The following is a 19,312-nucleotide window of genomic DNA, read 5'->3' on the forward strand; positions in this document are numbered from 1 at the left end:
AAGAGAGAAAAAATGGAGAGGGGCTTATTTCGTGTTTTCTCTTTACGCGGAACATCTTGGCTGGAACCCAATGACCTAAAAATGAGGGGCGCGCTGTCTCTACCCACCATACCGAAACCCGCGAATTTACGTTATGAAAACCGGTTCCTTCAGCCAACCACTTAGAACATGCACGATTTACGAACCTTGGGTTACGAATAAAACCACAGGAATAACACAGAACAACCTCTTTTCGCGCCTTTATTTTACCCCTCTTACTTGCCTCCCGCTCGTCGGCCATTGCCTCTGCCCTAAACGGGGAGTCTAGCATCCACTCCTTGGGTATCCATAATGGAGGAGAGGACTGAAAGGGGGAAAACCAAGCATGGACGCGCCCAGGAAAATACCAAGGAGGATAGGAAGGGAGGCGAAGTAGGAGGGATGAACGCGGCAGCATCCTTGTAAGAAGCTTAGCGGCGGGAAAATTTCGGAAAAATGGCGGCTAGACGTAGCGTAGCTGCCGCAATCTTGCCGCCATTCATCCCTCCTACTTCGCCTCCCTTCCTATCCTCCGTGAAAATACCGCGAAAAAGAGTGTATAACTAGGTAAAAGAAAATTCAAAAACTGGAATCTTTCCGATTCTTCATTATTAACTATTCGACAATAAGGATTTTACCACTTATGACGTCAGAGGGGCAATATATTATAATAAAGAAATATATATAAAGACAGCCAAATAACATTTCCCGGAAATACTGTGTTGCGCAGTGCGCCATTATAAGAGCGTTTGATTTTTGATTTCAAGAGAGAAGTGGGCCGATCCCGGATTTACTGCAATACCAGGCCGACCCGTGGCGGAGGTGGAGCAAGCTCCGACCACTCCGCCGCCGTCCAAAAATAAGTTTAATATCTTGGGCCCCGATGGGACCCGTATCAGATATTAAGCTGATAAGAACAGATACTGAATTTGTTTATTTAAAATTCGTTGTCATGGTTACAAATGTCCGCGTTATTAAAAAATTTAAATTATCGCGAACACTGTTTTACACACAAAATTCCAGAATTTCTGACGTCGCCTCTATCGTTAAAAGGTAAGTATTTACAATTATTCAAGTAAAAACGGGACTGAAACATTTTAAAATACAAAAGAGTTACTTTTTCACTGATTTGTTTTGGTCAAGGTAAGTGGTTTTTTTTTTGATTTCACATTCTAGGCATATTTTTTTAGTTTTAACAATTTTCTTTTCATTTTTACAGGGTAAACAGGATCCGAGGTAAGTATACGGTAAGTATAACATTTTAAGCATACCATTTTTTTTTAAAAACTATAGACATTTAATATTTACAAAATCAAAACTTTAAATAATGTAAAGTTAAAAGCGTATTAAAACTAAAGATAAAACTTAAAGAGTCATTAAAAACATATTTACATATCATATTCAGGGCCTATTTTTTCCCTTTTTTGATGTGCGATTCTGATGGGGAAGACTGTGGTCGTTTCCTGCGACTTTGCAAGGTGAGGCGCGCTTCAGTCAGTGATTCTTCACGCCATCTAAGTATTTCTGGTGACTCTGTGACCAAGCTTCGTGCACGACGGCAAAAGTTCTCTATTTCCTGTTCGGTCATTGTCGACCAATTCCAATCTCGTTCGTAGATCGGTTCTTCATATGCTGGGTTTTTCGAAATGGGAAAGAGCTCTAGAACAGGTGTGTGCTGTGGCGGAGTCTTCACTGCGTTTGCGTAGCCGTTGGACATTTGCGGCAAATCAGATGGTTTGAGGGAAGATCCTGGTGAAGAGAGACTCCAGCCATCTTCACCCCCCTCGAAACATCCTGCTTCCGGTACAGATTCTTCCATCTGTTCTTCGTGGACGGCAGCGTCTGTGATAGCTGCCCCTTCCTGTGGTGGTGGTGTGGTTTCGTTCCCCAGATTTACAGCGTCTTCGGGGGCCGGAATATGGCCCTGGATGACCGAATTTTCTGGAGCTGGTGGCGCCTTTCTTTTCTTCTTAGGACAATCCCGAACCTGATGACTGTCTTTACGACAGTAGAAGCACATTCTTTGGACACCTTGATACACGAGCTGAATGCGATGTCCGCTGATGGTCATCAGGTTCGGGATTGGGCTCTTGACCTTGACTTCAAGGCGGCGATTTCCGTTTCGGACATCTTTAAGCGGGCCTTTCTGGAAGGTTTCCCATGTTTCCGACACCACTTCGCAGTAGTTCCTCAAAGCGGCTCGCAGGAACGGTAGATCCCACCAGCAAGGCGCATCCTTCATATTGATCTGAGTCACCGGGTCTGCAACTCCAATGATACTTAGATGTTTGTCGCCGACAATTATACCGGCATCTACGGCCTTCTGATAACAGATGGCGTCCTTGAACGTAATCTGACATTCAGATTTAGCCAGCATCTGGAAGACGGTGATGCTCTTGGGGCCAATGCAGTCGAAAAGAGCTACAGCCAAATCTTCTACATTGACCCCGTCGAACTTGATTCGTGCCGTGGCCTTCTTGGAGGACGAAGGCCCGGACTGTGGCTTGCACGGCAGAGACGACACGGCAGGCATGGCGACGATGGTGGTGACCGCCGAAGCGGAAACCGGATACTCAGGAACCGCTGGGAGGAGCCAAACAGCGACTGGAACGCAGGAGCAGGAACAGGAACTTCAACTGGAACAGGATCTGGGTCGGTGTAGAATGCCGACTCAGCTTGGCAGATAGACGAGCAGGTACGTATAACTCGCCTTAAAGGCGTATAAACACTTCTCGCCCCCCGACTAAGATCTCGGTATAGAACTATTGGAAACAGATACTACACTTTGATCTTAGCCAAAAGGCCGAGAAGCGATAACCCGCTAGGAGCCGTCACTGTTTAACAAAGTAAAAAGAGAGAATTCGAGCATTTCAAATATTTCATAATTACGTCACCGAATGTTGGTCCTGGTGGGAGATGACAACGTTTGTAGCCATCGCGCGAACAAAGGAGAAGACGATATCTTGAATCCGTGAAATAGAGGTACACCGCCAGGCCCGGACTGGCACTTTTGGGGTCATCGGCTAGAGACAGTAGAGTGGGCCACTTTACCGGGCCGTATGGAAAAAAAATCTAAATGGTGGTTTATAGGACCATAAATAACGTATTAAGTGTACTAGATTCTACGTGAAACGTCAAACGCGTTTAAATGACCATTTAGGAAAAATTTATTATAAGCGAATAGAGCGTTCTATAAAAGTGGACCATAACCGGTCACTTTTCATACAGACTATAGAGCTGGTTCAGCAGGACTAACAACTTTTGTTATTCTTTGGTTTAAGAGAATTCGGCTTATGTCCTGTCTTTATATGAATATTTTAGAGACGTACCTTTTAGGAGTTGTAGGAGGCACCCTAGGTGTTGAAGTATGTTTGGGGTTAAGGATATTTTCATGATCTAAGTTTCATCTTAAACACGTGGATTTGGGACTAGTATTTTCTAGAATTTTGCTTATTTGCCATCATACATTTATTACAAAAATCATTTAAAATAAGAAAAAAGGCGCGGAAAGCAAAGCCGGAAATATGTGAAGCCTAGGCTAGCAACTACGCTACTAATAAAAATTGACTGCTCTCAATTTCTTACGGGTTTGCCAGATAAATATATTTCTCTAAGACGAAAAACCGGCCAAACCTTCACCTCCTCCGAACTCCAAAGGGGGAAAGCACACCACACCAATTTTATAGATTCGTAAACGCGCCTTCCCAATCGACCGCCATCACCTTACAGTCTACGGGGAGGGTGATGAAAAAACTGGTTTGGGGGGGGGGATGAAATTTCTGCGGTAAAGGGCTTGCTCGTTGGTTGTCTGTACGATAATATCGGCGCCCAGTAAACGTTTCTAAAAAGAGTGTATAGAACGTTCTATTGGAGCCGCATGCAGCCGGTGGCCCTCGGCGATCACCAACCTACCAGGACCTGGCTAGTCGCGGCTTGTCCACCGCTATCAATTACACTCTAGCGGCAACGGCCATATCACGCTGAATACACCGGTTCTCGTCTGATCACCGAAGTTAAGCAGCGTCGAGCGCGGTCAGTACTTGGGAGGGAGACCACCTGGGAACACCGCGTGCCGTTGGCTACTCATTTATTTTCGCGGGATGGGATTTGCGTCTTTTAACAGGAAAATACCTTCATCCTATCATTTTGACGCTGCTTTTTTATGCAATTAAAAGTTCGCCCAGACGATAATATTATTTCGGTCAACTCTTGGCCTTTTTTTAACAACTGGCAGCATCTTTCCGTGAATAAAATACATGTTAGTATCAAAATTGAACAAAATAAAATGGCGAGAAAATTGGTTTTCATTTTATTCTACTTAAGGCTTGTACTTAAAATAGTACTAACTTACTTACTTACTTACTTACTTACTTACTTACTTACTAACTAACTAACTAACTAACTAACTAATTAACTAACTAACTAACTAACTAACTAATTAACTAACTAACTAACTAACTAACTAACTAACGTTTATCTCTAAACAAAAACATTTCCGCGGTAAAATCCACTCTGAAATGGCCTTTTCTGGTTTTGGAATGAAGTCCAAAGTTAAAATTTTATTAACAAATTCTAATTGTGAAATATATTTTTTGTTCTAAATTTTAATCTTAAATGTAATTTAAATAGTTGAATCTAAAAAAGGACTTTTGGAAAATGTTTTATAGAAGGTTTTATCATGGGACAGCCGCATGGATTAGGGGAGTAACCCAAAAATACAAAATATCAAAACAAACCACGAAATTAAATAATAAAACGGAGACAGAGATATATTTTTTAAACAAAATAATATAGCTAACTTTTATCTATTAATTGTTTTAGGTGATGTAGTTTATGTAAAATATAAAAATGAACCTTGGCACAATATAAATTTAATGTCATGTTTTATTGATACTTAGAAAAAGTAACAAACATTTCAAAAGTCAGATCTTTGAGATCATTATTAAAAAAATATAACATTTTAAATCCGAACTCCTCTATAAATATTAAAATTATAAATTCCTAATCTACTTTAACAAAAGATATATCATATTAAGTTTAATACTATTAATGTTAGGAATAATCATGACTTTGAGATAAATAGAACAAAAATGTTTAATTCCAAATATAGTTAATTATAGAGCAATATATAATAAATGATTTTGTACTTACCAAAAATAAGCCTTGCCACTTTATATCTTGGTAATGTAGCTGCCGCGGGCGGCGGGCCCCCGGCGGCGACTCACTGTCCACGGAAGACGGGAAGAGAGAAAAAATGGAGAGGGGCTTATTTCGTGTTTTCTCTTTACGCGGAACATCTTGGCTGGAACCCAATGACCTAAAAATGAGGGGCGCGCTGTCTCTACCCACCATACCGAAACCCGCGAATTTACGTTATGAAAACCGGTTCCTTCAGCCAACCACTTAGAACATGCACGATTTACGAACCTTGGGTTACGAATAAAACCACAGGAATAACACAGAACAACCTCTTTTCGCGCCTTTATTTTACCCCTCTTACTTGCCTCCCGCTCGTCGGCCATTGCCTCTGCCCTAAACGGGGAGTCTAGCATCCACTCCTTGGGTATCCATAATGGAGGAGAGGACTGAAAGGGGGAAAACCAAGCATGGACGCGCCCAGGAAAATACCAAGGAGGATAGGAAGGGAGGCGAAGTAGGAGGGATGAACGCGGCAGCATCCTTGTAAGAAGCTTAGCGGCGGGAAAATTTCGGAAAAATGGCGGCTAGACGTAGCGTAGCTGCCGCAATCTTGCCGCCATTCATCCCTCCTACTTCGCCTCCCTTCCTATCCTCCGTGAAAATACCGCGAAAAAGAGTGTATAACTAGGTAAAAGAAAATTCAAAAACTGGAATCTTTCCGATTCTTCATTATTAACTATTCGACAATAAGGATTTTACCACTTATGACGTCAGAGGGGCAATATATTATAATAAAGAAATATATATAAAGACAGCCAAATAACATTTCCCGGAAATACTGTGTTGCGCAGTGCGCCATTATAAGAGCGTTTGATTTTTGATTTCAAGAGAGAAGTGGGCCGATCCCGGATTTACTGCAATACCAGGCCGACCCGTGGCGGAGGTGGAGCAAGCTCCGACCACTCCGCCGCCGTCCAAAAATAAGTTTAATATCTTGGGCCCCGATGGGACCCGTATCAGATATTAAGCTGATAAGAACAGATACTTTTAATTGTTTATTAAAAGCTTCGTTAATTTTACATTTTTACATGTTTACGTTTGTTGTATTTGTTCGCGTTTTTACTTAATTAAATTATTGCGAACAAAAGTCAAGTTCATAGTCGATCAAGGTAAGTATAGTTATTAGGCATATAATTAATTTTTTTTTGCAGGGTTTAAACAGTGAGTTACGTAAAGTTAAAAACTTTAAAACAAAACACTAAGAAATAATCGAGATAAAAAAACTTAATTTTAAAATTAAAGGTGACGAATAAAATATGTGAATAATACACTAAAATACATTTTAAAAATATATTAAAAGTGTATTAGAAACATATGTGCAAAATTCAGTATGTTACGTATTCTGCATATATATCTTGTTCGGGTGTGCTTTTGGCGGCGCTGGCGAATGACTTCTTCTCCTCGTTCCGGGTCTTTCCCTTCTTGGCCTCTCTTTCCGGAGAGGTGTGGATACGCCGTTTTGAAAATTTTGCTTGTGCTGCGTTGATGATCTCGATCCATTCCTTTTTCCTTGCATTGTCTATGTCGTCTGCTGTCTGAACGTGTGTCTTAAATTCTTGAAGTTTTGCCTGTGAATATTTCTTGATGGTTTCTACTGAGGACGGTGAGATGGGTAGGTATTTCGGTCGTGGTTCCTGGTGGTCGCTGGGTGATGCCTCTTGTGGTGCTGCTGCTTCTGCTAATGGATCGTGTTCTTTAGCAGAAGTACTGCCGCCTGTCTCCTGGACGCGCTCGGGCTCATCCTTCGGAGACTCTTTCTGGCCTTCCTCCATGGGTTGGTTCCGCTCTGCTTGCCTGGCTCGTTTGATTTCGCAAGTTGAGGTGTTGTGGCCTTCTTGGTCGCAAAAAAAGCATTTCTTTACGACGCCTGTATAGTATATTAACGCCCTGCTGCGTCCAAAAAAGAGCACATTAGGGATGGTTTTCGACATGATGATTTTTACGGAGCGGTCGCCATTTCTAAGTCCTTTTAATTCGGGGTATTCGTCTAGTCGGTGAGCTTTGATGGTTCCGTATGGTCGTAATGTGGTAAGTATGGCATCCCATTGAATCCAGGAGGGCAGGTTCTTGATGGTTAACCAGACACCGTCGTCGTCGATGCTGGTTATCGTGCAGGGTTTCCCATTTATAATCAGCTCCCCATAGGAGACAGCTTGCTGGAGGAAGGCCAGAGTGGTAAAGGTAAGAAGGTAGCAGTTTTTCCCAACAGGTTGAAGAGTCTCCAAACACTGAGGTCCAAGTTTAGAGTAGAAGGTTTGAGCAACGTCCAGGAATCCGGCGTCGACTTCAAGCCGGGCAGTCCGCTTCTTCACCTCTGCAGCCATGATGGCTTTAGAGGGGTCGTCGGGTAAAGTCAAGTCCCAGGAAGGAACAGCGTCAAGTGGAAATGGCAGGAATCGGCCAAGTCAGGATACAGCGTGGAGACCAGGAACAGCAGCGACAGGTAAGTGTCAGCAGGACCAGGACCAGGAACAGCAGCGGAGTCAGGAACAGCAGAGGAACCGGAAACAGCAGCGGCAGCTTCAGAAGCAGGAACAGGAACGTCAGGATACCGGCAGGGAAGTCAGCATCGCAGGAACTAGCTGTATAGCTGGAAAACTCGCTTAACGGCCTTTCGGCCAAGATTTCAGCGAAATAGCTGGGAACAGATACTACACTTTGATCTTAGCCAAAAGGCCGAGAAGCGATAACCCGCTAGGAGCCGTCACTGTTTAACAAAGTAAAAAGAGAGAATTCGAGCATTTCAAATATTTCATAATTACGTCACCGAATGTTGGTCCTGGTGGGAGATGACAACGTTTGTAGCCATCGCGCGAACAAAGGAGAAGACGATATCTTGAATCCGTGAAATAGAGGTACACCGCCAGGCCCGGACTGGCACTTTTGGGGTCATCGGCTAGAGACAGTAGAGTGGGCCACTTTACCGGGCCGTATGGAAAAAAAATCTAAATGGTGGTTTATAGGACCATAAATAACGTATTAAGTGTACTAGATTCTACGTGAAACGTCAAACGCGTTTAAATGACCATTTAGGAAAAATTTATTATAAGCGAATAGAGCGTTCTATAAAAGTGGACCATAACCGGTCACTTTTCATACAGACTATAGAGCTGGTTCAGCAGGACTAACAACTTTTGTTATTCTTTGGTTTAAGAGAATTCGGCTTATGTCCTGTCTTTATATGAATATTTTAGAGACGTACCTTTTAGGAGTTGTAGGAGGCACCCTAGGTGTTGAAGTATGTTTGGGGTTAAGGATATTTTCATGATCTAAGTTTCATCTTAAACACGTGGATTTGGGACTAGTATTTTCTAGAATTTTGCTTATTTGCCATCATACATTTATTACAAAAATCATTTAAAATAAGAAAAAAGGCGCGGAAAGCAAAGCCGGAAATATGTGAAGCCTAGGCTAGCAACTACGCTACTAATAAAAATTGACTGCTCTCAATTTCTTACGGGTTTGCCAGATAAATATATTTCTCTAAGACGAAAAACCGGCCAAACCTTCACCTCCTCCGAACTCCAAAGGGGGAAAGCACACCACACCAATTTTATAGATTCGTAAACGCGCCTTCCCAATCGACCGCCATCACCTTACAGTCTACGGGGAGGGTGATGAAAAAACTGGTTTGGGGGGGGGGGGATGAAATTTCTGCGGTAAAGGGCTTGCTCGTTGGTTGTCTGTACGATAATATCGGCGCCCAGTAAACGTTTCTAAAAAGAGTGTATAGAACGTTCTATTGGAGCCGCATGCAGCCGGTGGCCCTCGGCGATCACCAACCTACCAGGACCTGGCTAGTCGCGGCTTGTCCACCGCTATCAATTACACTCTAGCGGCAACGGCCATATCACGCTGAATACACCGGTTCTCGTCTGATCACCGAAGTTAAGCAGCGTCGAGCGCGGTCAGTACTTGGGAGGGAGACCACCTGGGAACACCGCGTGCCGTTGGCTACTCATTTATTTTCGCGGGATGGGATTTGCGTCTTTTAACAGGAAAATACCTTCATCCTATCATTTTGACGCTGCTTTTTTATGCAATTAAAAGTTCGCCCAGACGATAATATTATTTCGGTCAACTCTTGGCCTTTTTTTAACAACTGGCAGCATCTTTCCGTGAATAAAATACATGTTAGTATCAAAATTGAACAAAATAAAATGGCGAGAAAATTGGTTTTCATTTTATTCTACTTAAGGCTTGTACTTAAAATAGTACTAACTTACTTACTTACTTACTTACTTACTTACTTACTAACTAACTAACTAACTAACTAACTAATTAACTAACTAACTAACTAACTAACTAATTAACTAACTAACTAACTAACTAACTAACTAACGTTTATCTCTAAACAAAAACATTTCCGCGGTAAAATCCACTCTGAAATGGCCTTTTCTGGTTTTGGAATGAAGTCCAAAGTTAAAATTTTATTAACAAATTCTAATTGTGAAATATATTTTTTGTTCTAAATTTTAATCTTAAATGTAATTTAAATAGTTGAATCTAAAAAAGGACTTTTGGAAAATGTTTTATAGAAGGTTTTATCATGGGACAGCCGCATGGATTAGGGGAGTAACCCAAAAATACAAAATATCAAAACAAACCACGAAATTAAATAATAAAACGGAGACAGAGATATATTTTTTAAACAAAATAATATAGCTAACTTTTATCTATTAATTGTTTTAGGTGATGTAGTTTATGTAAAATATAAAAATGAACCTTGGCACAATATAAATTTAATGTCATGTTTTATTGATACTTAGAAAAAGTAACAAACATTTCAAAAGTCAGATCTTTGAGATCATTATTAAAAAAATATAACATTTTAAATCCGAACTCCTCTATAAATATTAAAATTATAAATTCCTAATCTACTTTAACAAAAGATATATCATATTAAGTTTAATACTATTAATGTTAGGAATAATCATGACTTTGAGATAAATAGAACAAAAATGTTTAATTCCAAATATAGTTAATTATAGAGCAATATATAATAAATGATTTTGTACTTACCAAAAATAAGCCTTGCCACTTTATATCTTGGTAATGTAGCTGCCGCGGGCGGCGGGCCCCCGGCGGCGACTCACTGTCCACGGAAGACGGGAAGAGAGAAAAAATGGAGAGGGGCTTATTTCGTGTTTTCTCTTTACGCGGAACATCTTGGCTGGAACCCAATGACCTAAAAATGAGGGGCGCGCTGTCTCTACCCACCATACCGAAACCCGCGAATTTACGTTATGAAAACCGGTTCCTTCAGCCAACCACTTAGAACATGCACGATTTACGAACCTTGGGTTACGAATAAAACCACAGGAATAACACAGAACAACCTCTTTTCGCGCCTTTATTTTACCCCTCTTACTTGCCTCCCGCTCGTCGGCCATTGCCTCTGCCCTAAACGGGGAGTCTAGCATCCACTCCTTGGGTATCCATAATGGAGGAGAGGACTGAAAGGGGGAAAACCAAGCATGGACGCGCCCAGGAAAATACCAAGGAGGATAGGAAGGGAGGCGAAGTAGGAGGGATGAACGCGGCAGCATCCTTGTAAGAAGCTTAGCGGCGGGAAAATTTCGGAAAAATGGCGGCTAGACGTAGCGTAGCTGCCGCAATCTTGCCGCCATTCATCCCTCCTACTTCGCCTCCCTTCCTATCCTCCGTGAAAATACCGCGAAAAAGAGTGTATAACTAGGTAAAAGAAAATTCAAAAACTGGAATCTTTCCGATTCTTCATTATTAACTATTCGACAATAAGGATTTTACCACTTATGACGTCAGAGGGGCAATATATTATAATAAAGAAATATATATAAAGACAGCCAAATAACATTTCCCGGAAATACTGTGTTGCGCAGTGCGCCATTATAAGAGCGTTTGATTTTTGATTTCAAGAGAGAAGTGGGCCGATCCCGGATTTACTGCAATACCAGGCCGACCCGTGGCGGAGGTGGAGCAAGCTCCGACCACTCCGCCGCCGTCCAAAAATAAGTTTAATATCTTGGGCCCCGATGGGACCCGTATCAGATATTAAGCTGATAAGAACAGATACTAAAGTATTTTATTAATTTTCAAAAAGTTTACAGCACAGTACTTGTTTTTAAAATTGTTTTTAGGTTTAGTTTAAATTAAACAATTTTCCGCTAGTTACAGAATTTGTGCACAGATGGCACTTGTCGAATTCTCTTATTTACATGTTTCATAGTCTATTTACACTGGTTTTTTTAAAATTATATACATCATTACAATATTGTTTTTATTCCGATTTGTATGTTCTAATTTTACACTAGAAAAGTTAACACCAAAGATCTAGGTCTCAATTAATTTCTTTTAGATATAGCGATAATTAAATTGTTTTGATTATTTCCTATTTACACAAGTTGCGGTCTATTTAAAAACATTTAAAAAAATCATTTCTATATATATTTATTTACAATTTCAGTTTCGCACTAAAAATTTTTGATTTTTAAGAACCAAATTACATTAAAATAAAATTCTAAGTTTCGACTGACGGCGCTCAATTATTGGGAGATCTAAGTTGGCCCAAAGGTCCCCAAACTGCCCCTCGGGAAGACGTTTTTGGTCCAAGCGGGCTTTTCGAAGAAGATTACTTCGAACTCTTTCCAAAACAACTTTAGCGGACTCGAATCGATTGTCAAAGACCGCTTCGTTGCGCACTCTCCAGATCTGATAATTGATCTCAGTTATAAGTATAATTAGTATATTTGTCAAAGGAAGTGGTATTGGGAGAGGAGCCAAATAAATGATAGTTCGCCACTGTATAAAGGGTATTTTAATGAAGTTTCGTAGATGATTTCTCAATAGTTTGGCGTTTTCACATTCGTAAAATATGTGAATTAGGGTTTCGTTGGCGGGACATCTCGGGCATTTTCTCGTTTTACCGATCTGTCTTGACACGAGGGTATCCCTTGTCGGCAGGGCGTCATGAACGATACGGTATGCCAGGTCCCTTCGAGAACTTTCGATGCGCGGATTGTGAATCCTTTGGAAAGTGACCTTCCAGTCAAGCTGTGGCTGAAAGGAACAGATTCTCGGTCTGGTTTCTGTTCGCAGGAGATTCTTCACCTGATTATTGCTGGTTTTAAAAAAATCAAAGTTAGTGTCTTTCTGGTTAATAACCACTGCGTAATTCTTCATGTCCTTATAAGCGGGATGTATAGTTCCGGCATGAGATATCTGAAAATTCCATGGTATCTTGAAAATCGACTTACTGGCCGTTGATAAATTGTATACGATTGACTGGGCTACTGGGTGCGGTGCTGCTTTCAAACATGCCAAGTACCGTGTGAGCGAGAGTGATTTAATCTCCAAGGCGACATCTGGAATTCCCAAGCCGCCTTCTGGTTTAGGCAGACTCGTCGTCGTTCTCGCGATTGCTTCGTGTCGGCCATCCCAGACAAACTTGAAAATTTGACGGGTGACTTCTTTTAGTTGGACTTCGTTGAGTTTTATAAACGGGGTGCCATATGTTAGCCTCGGAAGCGCTACCTGTCGGACTAGTTGGACTTTCGTTCGCCAAGACATGGGTAGGTTCGCCCACGCTTGGAATGACTCTACAAACTTCTGAATTAACTGAAGCGTAGTTTTTTTGTCCACGCCCTGTCCATTGAAATGGAGGCCCATGATTTTTATCGGCTCCGTTGTTAGATGGACCGTTACTGCTTGCGGTATTTCGTCAGTGGGCTTTACTCCCAGGACCATTAATCTTGTCTTGTCAACGTTAAGTTTACTCCCTGACTCCGCGCAAAATTCGGAAAAAACGTCCAACGTCGCGACCACAGACTGGGCGTCATTCAAGAGCATATTGGCATCGTCTGCATGCGCGATATATTTTTCTTCGTCTTGTGGATGTCCTGGACAATTCAGACCTCGTATATTAGGCGACGCCTTTATGGCTATCAATACTGGTTCCAGTGCCAAACAGAAAAGGACGGGTGATAAAGGGCAGCCTTGTCGCACCCCACGTAGTACTGGAAATTCATCGGTAAGGTTATTATTCACGAGAACTTGACTGGTATTGTCTTTGTACAGGAGCTGAAACCAAGATATAAACTCGGTCCCAAATCCGAATTTCCTCAGAACATTCCAGATAAATTGGTGATCTAGACGGTCAAACGCCTTTTCGAAGTCAATGGCCAACAGGTAGCCCGATTGCCTCCTTTCGTTGTAGGAATTTATGATGTCTCGTAACATTACCAAATTGTTAATTGGCTGGCGGCCTCGTACTCCACATGACTGGTTCACACCGACCAGTTGTTGCGTGAATCGGGAAATTCGTAGCTCGATTACCTTCGCTAAGAGTTTACGATCAAAATTGAGGAGGGTGATCGGCCTCCACTTGGCCGGTTCCGCTTTGTTGGGCACATCTTTACACAGGAGCGTTACGACGCCCTTTCTGAAAGAGGGTGGTAAAGACTTCGTACAAAGAATAGCATTAAAAATTCTCGTAAGAACAACTCGAAGAGTAGGCCAAATAAATTTATACAGCTCCATCGGGAGTCCATCTCCACCTGGGGCTTTTCCACTGTTCATGTGTTTGAGAGCTTGGTCGAGTTCGGCCTCTAAGAGTGGTTCTGTAAGCGAATCCGAATCTTCTGGTAAGACTTTAGGTAGAGTATCTGGCAACGAATTCAGGAAGGTACCCGAAGTTCTTTCTGCGCGATAAAGGTCCCTATAAAATTCTACAAATGTAGTTTCAATTACGGTTTTTTCCGTACTGATCCCCTGGGGTGTGTTTACGGAACTAATTTCTATTCGTTTCTTCGGAGGCCGGAATCTCCGATAGAATGCCGCTGAAAATGTGTCTTCCCCCGTTAACGCTTCTACCTGGGCCGAGTCTAATCGGTCTTGGTATTGTCGGTGGTACTCTTCGTGAATTAAAGCTTGAATTTCGTCTTTCGCCGATACAACTTCTATTGTTTGTACAGCAACACGTGAAAGTTTCTCTAACGCCCATCTCAGAAAAGCTAGACGTCGACGTTTATCGGCTGCCGCTTGCTTGCTTAATTGTACGAGTATGTTTTTAACGCTTAATTTTGCATTTTCCCAGTCGTCTACTGTACACACGTCCCTCAGAGTGGCTTCGAGTTGAGGTTTTAGCTGCGCCGCGATTTCTTTGTCAGTAAGTAGCGATTTATTCATTCGCCAAATTCCCGCTCCCCTCGGTTGTAGCTCGGAGACCCCCAAGCCAATTGTAATTAGATCATGGTCGGATATGACAGTATTTGGGCTACCTATTTTAACAATATCTGCCGAATTAATTTTAAGCGTATCTGAATCGGATACATACACCCTGTCTATTCGGGATGCGAGATTATCTTTCCGCCAAGTATATTCCAACTTGGACGGATATTTGAGTCTATATATATCGAGTAGCGCGTAATCTTGAACGACATTTTTTAACTCTACAACACTTAAATCGTTGGGTATTCCTATACCAATACGGTCTAAGGGGGGGTTTTCAACACAATTAAAATCTCCCCCTAATATAACATTATCGTATTTACCATCAAAAAATTCAAATAAATTAGTAAAAAACAACCGACGCTCTTTTGGTTTATTAGGTGCGTAAATTGAGATAAGTCTGATACTTCTGTTAAAAAATTTAAAATTTAAACTTAAAACTCGTCCTTGATAATCTGTACGAATGTTTTTAACGTTATCTTTGTATTTAGTTTTGACTAAAATGGCTACCCCGCATGATTGCGACGATATGGCGCTACTATAAAAAATTACTCCATCTATAAATATTTTTCTGATGGATTTCCAATCGTCTAATTGCCGCCAGTGCGTTTCCTGTAGAAACAAAATATCCAAGTTTTCGCCCAGAAAAATTGACGCTATTTCCGCCTGTTTATTCTTGCATTTTAAACCATTCACGTTTAGGCTTCCAATTTTTAGATTAGTCATAAAAAGTTTGTATAGTTCTTAAAATGTAAATAAATGTTCTCTCTTTCTTGTAAATAACTGTTTTTAAAGTCAATAAGTTAAAAATACGGTAATTTTACTTACGCGTACCACGGGAGGGTCCTTTAACTGTTCTTTTGTTCGGGCTTGACACCCCTGGACTGGCGTTTCTCTTTTTTGTTTCACGCACAGCTACACCGGAAGTAGGCGTTGTCGACTGAGCTATTCCCGAATACGACCTGTTAGCGTCCATGTTGTCGGTACTATCCTTGACGACTTCTGCGAGGTTGTCCTCGGCGTCCTCCATGTTGCTGTCGGAGTCCTCGCTTTCCGACAACCTAGTTGGCTTAGCCGATTTTGGGCTGGTGTTTCCTTCATCAATAATTAGGTTTCCATCAGTTGACTTATCACCTGATTCGGACGACCTGAGAGTTGGCTCTTCTCCCTCGGGGTCTGAACCAACAGCCTTTGGGTGTTCTTTCTCCTCTGCACTGGATAAAGGCGGGAACTCCGTGGTGTTGAGCAAGGTCTCCTCCGGAGTCTTTTCTTTGGCTGTCTGCGCCTGGCGGTCTCTGACTACTGGGCATTCCTTTCTAGTGTGACCCGTTTCGTTGCAGGCAAAACAACGTTTTTCCACCCCGTTATAGTAAATAAGGGCACGATGAACCTTGGAAAACGTCATTACATTTGGAATCGGTTTCGTCATCTGGATCTTTATCAGTCTAGTGCCAGACTTCACTCCCGGGAAATCTCCATACTCTTCAAATTTGTGACTTATAACCTTGCCATACGGCGCCAACGAGGAGCTCACAGAATCCCATTGGAGCCAACGAGGTAAATTTCGGACAGTGATCCAACGCCCACTATCATCCAAACTTGTTAATGGACAATCTCGGCCATTAACGCTGATTTTTCCCAAGTCGAAAGCTTTCGCAGCACTCGAGATATTGGTAAACGTCACCATAAAGATGCCTTTGCCCATCGGCTGAATGGTGTCGACTGTCCTCGGTCCGATATTTTCATAGATCGCACGAAGGACATCTTGGTACGGGAAATCCGCTTCCAAACGGCCAGTCTTTTTACGCTCCGCAGTGGCACCCGCCATGACTGCGGGATAGCCAGAAACGAGGCTCAGTGGTATCGAAACTGTTCCCAAAAGGGAACTTAGTTGAAAAATTACACAGTAAAATTAAAATTGTAGTTAAAAGCAGCTATTAAATAAAACTAGGCTTAATGCCTGAACCGAGAATACGCCCCCAAAAAATGGCGGACTGCGTAAAATAACGTTGTAATAAACGAAAAAGACGGAGCTCGAAACTGTGCGACTGCTCTCTCCGAGGATAAGAACAGATACTGAATTTGTTTATTATTTTTTCAATAAAAATACAGTACCCTCGTCGTATTTTTTTTCCTGCTTTTTAAATTAATTTTAAATTACAGCAGGTCGTTCAAAATAACAAAATTCATTTCATAGGAAAGACCGAGTTTAAGTTTAAAAATTGAACTCGTAAATTGTCCCTTAATGGGTTAAAAAAAAATTATTAAAATCCAATTATTTCAAAAAGAGTTAAAAGTGAGAATGCTAAGCTGGCGTTGTGATCATTTGGTAAGTATAAAAGGTTTAAAAAGACAATAATTGCATACACAAAAAAAAACCGATTTTTAAATTTTCAAATTTAAAAATAGTTAATTTTACCGCGTTGATTTTCCCTTTTTGGCTTTTTTTACTGGGGTAGCGCTTCGTCGGCGTTTTGGATAGTTAAGGAGTCTTGTACTGATGTTGTCAAGAAGTTCATCAATTTCCGAGTTAGCTGAATCTGGTCGGGTTGCAGGTGTCCGGTTAACACGCTCGAAGAGTTCTTGTAGTTCGTTTTTGGTCAGTTTGTTGAGGTCTGGTTTGTCGCCGTAGTTCCAAGTCTTGGGATCCCATCTGGGGCCGGTATTGGCGTTGATTTCTTCTTCGCTGGTTTCTGCGTCGCTACTATTAGGTTCGTTACTGGAAACGTCGGAGATGAAGGGTGTTACCATCTGGTCCAGAATATTGCTATTGGCTGTTTTATGGGGCTTTGGCGGTATGGTCGAATCCTCGTTGGTTTTTTCCTGAAGATTCGTCTTTGTGACTGGAATTTCTTTGACTTCTGGCTCTTGGTCGTTTTCGGACTCGCTAAGAGCTGGACTTCGGCCTTGCAGCGGGACCGGCTGTCTTGCTTCTAACGACGCCCTCTTCTGCTCACAAGATGAAACGGTGTGACCCACTTCATCACAATAAAAGCATTTTTTCACCACGCCTCGGTAGTATACCAAGGCGCGGCTACGTCCAAAAAATAAAACGTTGGGGATGGTTTTATTCATTATTAATTTCACAGATCTGTCACCATTTTTCACTCCTTTTAGCTGTTGGTATTCATCAAAGTGGTAGGATTTTATACTACCGTATTGTCTCAAGGTACTTAGGACTGAATCCCATTGGATCCATTTGGGCAGGTTCTTTATGGTAATCCAAATTCCATCATCATCCATGGAGGTAAGTTTCCATTTTTTTTCATTACTTTTCAGGTCATCGCATGAGAGAGCTTCTTGAAGGAAGGCCAAGGTCGTAAACGTAATCAGAAAGATTCCCTTACCCATAGGTTGTAGAGTATCTATGCTTTTTGGTCCAAGCTGGTCGTAAATGGTTTTAGCCACGTCTAGAAAGTCAGCCTCGACTTCTAGCCGAGCTGTTCTCTTCTTCTCCTCCGTAGCCATTTCAGGCTAGGAGAGTATCGTCTGGTTGGAGACGCTCCAAGGAGGAGCGGCGTCAGTGGAGCGGGTCAGCAGCAACGGCAGGTAAGTACCAGGTAAGTACTTTGTCAGGAATATCGAGTCCAGGAACAACAGCGACAGTTAAGTGGCAGCAGGACCAGGACCAGGAACAGCTGCGGGATCAGGTACAGCACAGGAACAAGAAACAGCAGCAACAGCTTCAGGAGCAGGAACAGGAACAGCGTCGTCAGGATACCGGCAGGTAAGTCAGCATCGCAGGAACAGGCTGAGAAGCGTAAACGTCGCTTAACGGCCTTTCGGCCAAGATTTCAGCGAAATAGCTGGGAACAGATACTACACTTTGATCTTAGCCAAAAGGCCGAGAAGCGATAACCCGCTAGGAGCCGTCACTGTTTAACAAAGTAAAAAGAGAGAATTCGAGCATTTCAAATATTTCATAATTACGTCACCGAATGTTGGTCCTGGTGGGAGATGACAACGTTTGTAGCCATCGCGCGAACAAAGGAGAAGACGATATCTTGAATCCGTGAAATAGAGGTACACCGCCAGGCCCGGACTGGCACTTTTGGGGTCATCGGCTAGAGACAGTAGAGTGGGCCACTTTACCGGGCCGTATGGAAAAAAAATCTAAATGGTGGTTTATAGGACCATAAATAACGTATTAAGTGTACTAGATTCTACGTGAAACGTCAAACGCGTTTAAATGACCATTTAGGAAAAATTTATTATAAGCGAATAGAGCGTTCTATAAAAGTGGACCATAACCGGTCACTTTTCATACAGACTATAGAGCTGGTTCAGCAGGACTAACAACTTTTGTTATTCTTTGGTTTAAGAGAATTCGGCTTATGTCCTGTCTTTATATGAATATTTTAGAGACGTACCTTTTAGGAGTTGTAGGAGGCACCCTAGGTGTTGAAGTATGTTTGGGGTTAAGGATATTTTCATGATCTAAGTTTCATCTTAAACACGTGGATTTGGGACTAGTATTTTCTAGAATTTTGCTTATTTGCCATCATACATTTATTACAAAAATCATTTAAAATAAGAAAAAAGGCGCGGAAAGCAAAGCCGGAAATATGTGAAGCCTAGGCTAGCAACTACGCTACTAATAAAAATTGACTGCTCTCAATTTCTTACGGGTTTGCCAGATAAATATATTTCTCTAAGACGAAAAACCGGCCAAACCTTCACCTCCTCCGAACTCCAAAGGGGGAAAGCACACCACACCAATTTTATAGATTCGTAAACGCGCCTTCCCAATCGACCGCCATCACCTTACAGTCTACGGGGAGGGTGATGAAAAAACTGGTTTGGGGGGGGGGGGGATGAAATTTCTGCGGTAAAGGGCTTGCTCGTTGGTTGTCTGTACGATAATATCGGCGCCCAGTAAACGTTTCTA

The 19,312-nt window shown here is 41.9% G+C and overlaps 3 non-coding genes and 5 pseudogenes across 3 annotated transcripts; 2 read left to right on the top strand and 6 right to left on the bottom strand.

The window, feature by feature from the left end:
• Positions 1–786: 786 nt before the first annotated feature.
• Positions 787–962, bottom strand: LOC149938126 (U2 spliceosomal RNA; annotated as a pseudogene).
• Positions 963–2,696: 1,734 nt separating this feature from the next.
• Positions 2,697–2,833, bottom strand: LOC149938127 (U2 spliceosomal RNA; annotated as a pseudogene).
• Positions 2,834–3,980: 1,147 nt separating this feature from the next.
• Positions 3,981–4,099, top strand: LOC149938128 (5S ribosomal RNA). The gene has a single exon (XR_016481901.1). It is a non-coding gene; the product is annotated as a 5S ribosomal RNA (ribosomal RNA).
• A 1,947-nt stretch (positions 4,100–6,046) lies between these two features.
• On the bottom strand, positions 6,047–6,226 carry LOC149938129 (U2 spliceosomal RNA; annotated as a pseudogene).
• Positions 6,227–7,802: 1,576 nt separating this feature from the next.
• Positions 7,803–7,905, bottom strand: LOC149938130 (U2 spliceosomal RNA; annotated as a pseudogene).
• Positions 7,906–9,054: 1,149 nt separating this feature from the next.
• Positions 9,055–9,173, top strand: LOC149938131 (5S ribosomal RNA). The gene has a single exon (XR_016481902.1). It is a non-coding gene; the product is annotated as a 5S ribosomal RNA (ribosomal RNA).
• Positions 9,174–11,116: 1,943 nt separating this feature from the next.
• LOC149938132 (U2 spliceosomal RNA) lies at positions 11,117–11,303 on the bottom strand. The gene has a single exon (XR_016481659.1). It is a non-coding gene; the product is annotated as a U2 spliceosomal RNA (small nuclear RNA).
• Positions 11,304–18,136: 6,833 nt separating this feature from the next.
• Positions 18,137–18,280, bottom strand: LOC149938133 (U2 spliceosomal RNA; annotated as a pseudogene).
• Positions 18,281–19,312: the final 1,032 nt, after the last annotated feature.

This window comes from Leiobunum rupestre, chromosome 6 (assembly GCF_980474605.1).
Source record: "Leiobunum rupestre chromosome 6, qqLeiRupe1.1.hap1, whole genome shotgun sequence".
In the NCBI taxonomy this organism is placed as follows: Eukaryota; Metazoa; Arthropoda; class Arachnida; order Opiliones; family Sclerosomatidae; genus Leiobunum; species Leiobunum rupestre.